This window comes from Bos indicus, chromosome 3, assembly GCF_029378745.1.
Source record: "Bos indicus isolate NIAB-ARS_2022 breed Sahiwal x Tharparkar chromosome 3, NIAB-ARS_B.indTharparkar_mat_pri_1.0, whole genome shotgun sequence".
NCBI classification, from domain to species: Eukaryota; Metazoa; Chordata; class Mammalia; order Artiodactyla; family Bovidae; genus Bos; species Bos indicus.
The window spans coordinates 54,552,346-54,561,241 of NC_091762.1; positions in this window are offsets into that span (position 1 = coordinate 54,552,346).

Here is an 8,896-nt window from a genome sequence, read left to right on the forward strand (position 1 = left end):
ATTTCTTTCTTGTACTGACTTTTTCTAAAAACAGGGGATACAATATTTAAGACACAACTTTTGATTGCACAGTGGTTATTATCTGAAATGCAAACAAATATAATAGTTGATTGAATCCAGTTTAATAAGAGTTATCACACTAGAATACACAGATGATCATGATGATGATGATGATGATGGACAAGGAATAGTATAAGAAGAAAGTAATAGCTAATACATATTGAGTATGCATTTTTTTGTACCAGGCATATTCTAAGGTGCTTTTGTTGGATTACCAAGTTAAGCCTCCAGAATAATATTATGAATTAAATTCTACTGCTACCTACAATATACAATTGATAAATGTTATGCACAAAGATGGAGAAGGCAATGGCACCCCACTCCAGTACTCTTGCCTGGAAAATCCCGTGGACGGAGGAGCCTGGTAGGCTGCAGTCCATGGGGTCGTGAAGAGTCGGACACGACTGAGCGACTACACTTTCACTTTTCACTTTCATGCATTGGAGAAGGAAAGGGCAACCCACTCCAGTGTTCTTGCCTGGAGAATCCCAGGGATGGGGGAGCCTGGTGGGCTTCTGTCTATGGGGTCGCAGAGAGTCGGACACGACTGAAGCGACTTAGCAGCAGACTTAGCAGCATGCACAAAGAAATTAAGTTATTCAAAGTCACACAACCAGCATGTGGTATACCTATGAGATGACTCAAAGTACATGACAGCCATTCCAAATTGGGAAGTGAGCTTAGGAAAAATCGGGGGAAGAAGAGATACAAGATACTAGAAGTAGTATCACTCAGTGTTACTCTGGTTGAGAAAGGGTAAATGAGCATCAAGGCATAAGAAAAAAATTTGTACAAATATATGAAAACAACAGAGATTGCATGCTTATATGCTGTAACTCAGTGGGAGGTGGGAGGCATCACTTAAGACATAAGGATGGAAAGCTAGAGAAAAAGCTGTGATGGAGGGTTTGTTCAGTACAGTTCAGTCACTCAGCTGTGTCTGACTCTTTGAGACCCCATGAACTGCAGCACGCCAGGCCTCTCTGTAAATCACCAACTCCTGGAGCCTACCCAAACTCACGTTCATTGAGTCAGTGATGCCATCCAACCATCTCATCCTCTGTTGTCCCCTTCTCCTCCCGCCTTCAATCTTTCCCAGCATCAGGGTCTTTTCAAATGAGTCAGCTCTTCATATTAGGTGGCCAAAGTATGGAGTTTCAGCTTCAACATCAGTCCTTCCAATGAACACCCAGAAGCGATCTCCTTTAGGATGGACTGGTTGGATCTCCTTGCAGTCCAAGAGACTCTCAAGAGTCTTCTCCAACACCACAGTTCAAAAGCATCAATTCTTCAGTGCTCAGATTTCTTTATAGACTACCTCTCACATGCATACATGAATACTGGAAAAACCATAGCCTTGGGTAGATGGACCTTTGTTGGCAAAGTAATGTCTCTGTTTTTTAATGTGCTATCTAGGTTGATCATAACTTTCCTTCCAAGGAGTAAGCGTCTTTTAATTTCATGGCTGCAGTCACCAGCTGCAGTGATTTTGGAGACCCAAAAATAAAGTCTGCTACTGTTTCCACTCTTTTTCCATCTATTTGCCATGGAGTGATGGGACCAGATGCCATGATCTTAGTTTTCTGAATGCTGAGCTTTAAGCCAACTTTTTCACTCTCCCCTTATACTTTCATCAAGAGGCTCTTTAGTTCTTCTTCACTTTCTGCCATAAGGGTGGTGTCATCTGCATATCTGAGGTTATTGATATTTCTCCCAGCAATCTTGATTCCAGCTTGTGCTTCATCCAGCCCAGCATTTTTCATGATGTACTCTGCATATAAGTTAAGTAAGCAGGGTGACAATATACAGCCTTGACGTATTTCTTTTCCTATTTGGAGCCAGACTGTTGCTCCATGTCCTGTTCTAACTGTTGCTTCCTGACCTGCATATAGGTTTCTCAAGAGGCAGGTCAAGGGATCTGGTATTCACATCTCTTGAAGCAGTTTCAACTGTTTATTGTGATCCACACAGTCAAAGACTATGGCATAGTCAATAAAGCAGAAATAGATGTTTTTCTGGAAGTCTCTTGCTTTTTTGATGATCCAGCAGATGTTGGCAATTTGATCTCTGGTTCCTCTGCCTTTTCTAAAACCAGCTTGAACATCAAGAAGTTCACAGTTCACGTATTGCTGAAGCCTGGCTTGCAGAATTTTGAGCATTACATTACTAGCGTGGGAGATGAGTGCAATTGTGTGGTAGTTTTTAGCATGCTTTGGCATTGCCTTTTTTGGGGATTGGAATGACAACTGACCTTTTCCAGTCCTGGGGCCACTGCTGAGTTTTCCAAATTTGCTGACATATTGAGTGCAGCACTTTCACACCATCCTCTTTTAGAATTTGAAATAGCTCAACTGGAATTCCATCACCTCCACTAGCTTTGTTTGTGGTGATGCTTCCCAAGGCCCACTTGACTTCACATTCCAGGCTGTCTGGCTCTAGGTGAGTGATCACATCATTGTGATTATCTGCATCATGAAGATGTTTTTTGTACAGTTCTTTTGTGTATTCTTGCCATTTCTTCTTAATATCTTCTGCTTCTATTCGGTCCCTACCATTTCTGTCCTTTATTGAGCCCATCTTTGAATGAAAAATTCCCTTGGTATCTCTAATTTTCTTGAAGAGATCTCTAGTCTTTCCCATTATATTGTTTCCCTCTATTTCTTTGCACTGATCACTGAGGAAGGTTTTCTTTTCTCTCCTTGCTATTCTTTGGAACTCTGCATTCAAATGGATATATCTTTCCTTTTCTCCTTTGCTTTTCACTTCTCTTCTTTTCACAGCTATTTGTAAGACCTCTTCAGACAGCCATTTTTCTTTTTTTGCATTTCTTTTTCTGAATGTTAGGTCCATGAATCAAGGCAAATTGGAAGTGGTCAAACAGGAGATGGCAAGAGTGAACTTCGACATTCTAGGAATCAGTGAACTAAAATGGACTGGAATGGGTGACTTTATCTCAGATGACCATTATATCTACTACTGTGGGCAGGAATCCCTTAGAAGAAATGGAGTACCCATCATAGTCAACAGAAGAGTCCAAAATGCAGTACTTGGATGCAATCTAAAAAATGACAGAATGATCTCTGTTAGTCTCTGAGGCTAACCATTCAGTATCACGGTAATCCAAGTCTATGCCCCGACCAGTAATGCTGAAGAAGCTGAAGTTGAATGGTTCTATGAAGACCTACAAGACCTTTTAGAACTAACACCCAAAAAAGATGTCCTTTTCATTATAGAGGACTGGAACGCAAAAGTAGAAAGTCAAGAAATACCTGGGGTAACAGGTAAATTTGGCCTTGGAATACAGAATGAAGCAGGGCAAAGGCTAATAGAGTTTTGCCAAGAAAACTCACTGGTCATAGCAAACACCCTCTTCCAACAACACAAGAGAAGACTCTACACAAGGACATCACCAGCTGGTCAACACTGAAATCAGATTGATTGTATTCTTTGCAGTCAAAGATGGAGAAGCTCTATACAACCTGCAAAAACAAGACCTGGAGTGAATTATGGCTCAGATCATGAACTCCTTATTATCAAATTCAGACTTAAATGGAAGAAAGTAGGGAAAACCACTAAACCATTCAGGTATGACCTAAATCAAATCCCTTATGATTTTATTGTGGAAATGAGAAATAGATTTAAGGGATTAGATCTGATAGAGTGCCTGATGAACTATGGACAGAGGTTTGTGACATTGTACAGGAGACATGGATCAAGACCATCCCCAAGATAAAGAAATGCCAAAAGGCAAAATGGCTGTCTGAGGAGGCCTTACAAATAGCTGTGAAAAGAAGAGAAGCAAAAAACAAAGGAGGGTTTGTAGGTCCCACCAAAGAGCTTAGAATGTATATTATGGCCAGGGAAATAAAGACACAAATGTGGACCAAGTCCTTGCTGAGCCACCTGCAGAACCACTGGGACCCATCAGCAAAGTGCTTAAACACAGGCCCTGTGATGTCCTGCCAGGGCTGTTCCAGAAGGGATTCTGTTTTCAGGACAAAGTTTTTCTTCATGCTTCTCCAGTCCTATAACACTTGGGCTGGTGTATCATTATCTGCACCTTCATCTACACATCTTGTCTTCACAGATGAGCACTAGCACCTCAAACCATCCAAAGGAGCCCAGAGAGAGAGCATAGTCTGGAAATTCAGTCAAAACCAACTGTATTTCACTCTAGTTCCATAATGTGATTTCTCAGGACACAAGGCTGACTCATCAATATGAGCAGTCACAGTTTCTCTGAAAATTCTTGTAATGGAGACCAGTTCTGCTCCTATTATGAAAATCCAGATCCCAATCATTTATTCTGCACATCTTGAGTGCCCTTCTGTGCCAGGACCCCACAATGTATTTAGTTGTCCCGTCTCCTTAGTTAGTGTCAATCTGTTAACAGTCGCTTGGTGCTACAGACAGAATATTTTTCTCCCTCCAAAATTCATGTTAAAATCTAATCCCTAAAGTATTTGGAGGTGAGACTTTTGGGATCTGATTAAGTCATGAGGACATAGCCTTCATGAGTGGGATTAGTGCCCTTACAAAAGAGGAACCAGAGAGCTCCCCCACAACTTCCTCATGTCAGGACACGATGAGAAGGCACCATTTATGAACCAGGAAGCAACTCTCACCAGACACCCAATTTCTGGCAACTTGATCTTGGACTTCACAGACTCTAGAATTGCGAGGAGCAAATGTTTGTTGTTTGTGAGTGATGGGGAAGAAGAAGAAACAAAGCAAGATCTTTGGGTGCTGTTTTGCAGAAAATTTTCACTTTCATCCCATGTTCAAGGATTTATTAACAAAATAAGACACTTGTTATATACAAATAAATAATACCAATATTTATTAGAGAATTATCTAGCTTCCTTTCAGTATGTATGTGTGTGCTAAGTCACTTCAGTCGTGTCCGACTCTGAGACCCCATGGACTATAGCTGCCAGGCTCTTCTGTCCATGGGATACTTCAGGCAAGAATACTGGAATAAAAAGTTGTTTTGTAAAAACTTGGAATGTTGTTAAGTCTTGGGCTTCATTGGCCAGACACCCTCTAGAGGCTCAACAATCTCAAGACTTGTCCTCTATCTTATATGGGGACTCAACGCTTGTACTCACAGCAGACAGTCAGGGTACTCACAATCAGGGCAGTATCCAGGCAGCTTAGAAGCAAGGTCAAGGCCTGCTCTGTTTTCTCTCTGAAGCCTAAACAAAGCTATCTATTTAATTTTCCTAACAGATACAAAGTTTACAAGGTCAGATTTGGCATTTTAATTTCCTTAGCAAGAGTCTAGATCTTTCACGTGCGTGCATTCTCAGTCACTTCAGTCCTGTCCAATTCTTTGTGACCCTATGGACTGTAGCCCACCAGGCTCCTCTGTCCATGGGATTCTCCAGGCAAGAACACTGGAGTGGGTAGCCATTTCCTTCTCCAGGGGATCTTCCTGACCCAGTCAGGTCTCTGTCTCCTACATCTCCTGCATTGCAGGTAGACTGTTTTTTTTTAAACTGCTGAGCCACCAAGAAGCCCTCTAGATCTTTCTTAACTGAAATATTTTTGTTCCTTGTTTCCTCAGGTGACTGAGGTCTCCCAGCGTTCCCTGAAGCCACAGAAAACAATAGAGGAATACATCCTGCAGATAGACAAAGGTCTCCCCAATGGAGAGAAGGCGCTAGCAGGTATAGGGGCAGGACTCAGGTCACAGCAATTGAGTAGGTTCCTTCAGTGCCTTCTGACATATTTGAGTGGGATATCTTCCTATAACAGGAACATCATCTCTTTCTGTAAAAGATACTCTGCCTTATCTGAAAATAACAAGTGGGGTTATAGTTGGCTGTCCAGCCAGACAGGCCTTGCCTCGCCCATCACATTCTGATACATGCTTTTGATGGTGTGTACATTGAGTGGATTCGGAAATTTTGCAGCAATTTTTAACTTTATTTATTTGGTCTCAGGACAGCAAAGCATAGGCCTAACTGTTGCTTTCTTCATAAAACCTTCATGGGTAGTGGCCTGGGCTAAGGAAGCAGTTAAGAAGGATTGGGAGCTGCTAAGTCAGAAACTATGAAAGAAGCAGCAACAGATGATGGCTCAAGAGTGAACCTTTGGTAGATGAACCTAGATTCTCTTGTACAGAGTGAAGAAAGTTAGAAAGTAAAAAAAAAAAAGTTCTATATTAATGCATATATCTGGAATCTAGAAAAACGGTACCGCTGAACCTATTGGCAGGGCAGCAATAGAGACCCAGACGTGGAGAACAGACTTGTGGACTCGGCAGGGGAAGGCGTACGTACCAAATTGCTTCAGTCGTGGCCAACTCTGTGCAACCCTAAGAACTGCAGCCTGCCAGGCTCCACTGTCCATGGGATTCTCCAGGCAAGAATACTGAAGTGGGTTGCCATGCCCTCCTCCAGGGGATCTTCCTGACCCAGGGATCAAACCCATGTATCTTATATCTACCTGTACTGGCAGGTGGGTTCTTTACCACTAGTGCCACCTGGGAAGCCAGGGTGGGACAAATTAAGAAAATAGCATTGAAACATACACAATACCATATGTAAAATAAACAGTTAGTGGGAATTTGCTGTATGACATAGGGAGCTCAAACCCAGTGCTCTCTGACAACCTAAAGGGCAGGATAGAGTGAGAGGAAGGTTCAAGAGGGAGGGGACATATGTATACCTTTGGCTGATTCATGCTGATGTATGGCAGAAACCAACACAACACTGTAAAACAATTATCTTCCATTTAAAAATAAATACATTTAAAAAAATAAAAAAAAGATGGAAACTTTAAGGAAAATAGACCCTGACTCAAGGTTGAGAGAATGGGAAAGAATGCCGAAGCACAAACTGAAGGTAAGTCTAGATCAGACCTGGGCAATGCTTGATAAATAATGCCAAGGCATTTCATGAAGTACTGACACCAAATTGTAAGCGAAGTCATGATCTCAGAGAAAAACACAAATGGCTTATGATTCACCAACTGCCTCAAATCTGTCTGGATTCTGCTTAAGCCCTTAAATCTATAAGAGTCAACCATCTTCTGTTATGTTAGACTTTAGAGTATACATGTAACATGTCCCAGGGAGCTGGACTTCTGTGTATGTTGATTATAGGATTGCCTCATTGTGTCCTAAATGAATAGAGCCTTAGCCTATACACTTCTTAATTTTCTTGGTACAACTATCAGAGAGACCTGAAATAGACACATCTAGACTTATAAGTATCAAGCTTGGTCAATATGGAACACAGGATGTGGACATTTCTGAAACTTGCTGCATTTATAAACACTGAGGAAAATGCTTTCTTTAATTTAATCTGGGCTTCCCTGGTGACTCAGACAGTGAAGAATCTGCCTGCAAAGCAGGAGACCTACCTGGGTTTGATCCTGAGGTCAGAAAGAGTCCCTGGAGAAGGGAATGGCTGAGTTCAGTTCAGTTCAGTTCAGTCGCTCAGTCGTGTCCGACTCTTTGCAACCCCATGAATTGCAGCATGCCAGGCCTCCCTGTCCATCACCAACTCCTGGAGTTCACTCAAACTCACGTTTATCGAGTTGGTGATGCCGTCCAGCCATCTCAACCTCTGTCATCCCCTTCTGCTCCTGCCCCCAATCCCTCCCAGCATCAGAGTCTTTTCCAATGAGTCAACTCTTCGCATGAGGTAGCCAAAGTATTGGAGTTTCAGCTTCAGCATCAGTCCTTCCAAAGGACACCCAGGATTGATCTCCTTTAGAATGGACTAGTTGGATCTCCTTGCAATCCAAGGGACTCTCAAGAGTCTTCTCCAACACCACAGTTCAAAAGCATCAATTCTTCAGTGCTCAGCTTTCTTTGCAGTCCAACTCGCACATCCATACATGACCACTGGAAAAACCATACATAGCCTTGACTAGACGGACCTTTGTTGGCAAAGTAATGTCTCTGCTTTTCAATATGCTATCTAGGTTGGTCATAACTTTTCTTCCAAGGAGTAAGCGTCTTTTAATTTCCTGCAAATTAACCATTTGCAGTGATTTTGGAGCCCCCCAAAAATAAAGTCTGACACTATTTCCACTGTTTCCCCATCTATTTCCCATGAAGTGATGGGACCAGATGCCATGATCTTAGTTTTCTGAATGTTGAGCTTTACCCACTCCTATATTCTTGCCTAGAGAATTTCATGAACAGAGGAGCCTGGCAGGCTACAGTCCATCATGTCACGAAGAGCTGGACATAACTGAGTAACTAACACACTTCACTTTGTTAGCCCTTGTTCTATACAGTGTTAACAGTTCCCATTATTTGTTAGGTGCTACCTCAGTGGAACTGAGAATTAGGATCACTTTCCCTCCACACCAAAACCAATGCATCACCCATGGAGAGGGCACATCAGTTGACACTGTTTTCCAGATTGGATTGTGGGAAGATGGATAAGGTGTTTTTTTTGTTTTTGTTTTTTTTCAACCTCAACCCATTTACAAATCACTGTATTTTTCTCTAGGGATGTCAGTGAGTCTGTGCAGGGCCCCCTGACAGGAAGAATGATCAGGAGTCTCAAGTGTTACCCAGCAGTAACCATCAGTGATGTTAGACAAGGCTATTCTTACCTCTCGTTAGGGTAGATGTGTATAAGGGATCACCATGGGCAGAACCAGCTTGGAGAAGAGGACCAGGGAACTGGCTGGAGCCTCTCATAAAGTGGCATGCAAACCAACCCTGACTTTGTAAACTTATAAATATATAACTCTAACATGTCAATACCAGGTCTTACTCAAGGCTTCTTTTCTCCAAAAATAGCTATCCTACAAATTAAAAGCCTTTGTTACCATGTTTTCCCTTCAAATCTCATGTTCCAGGTACACTGAA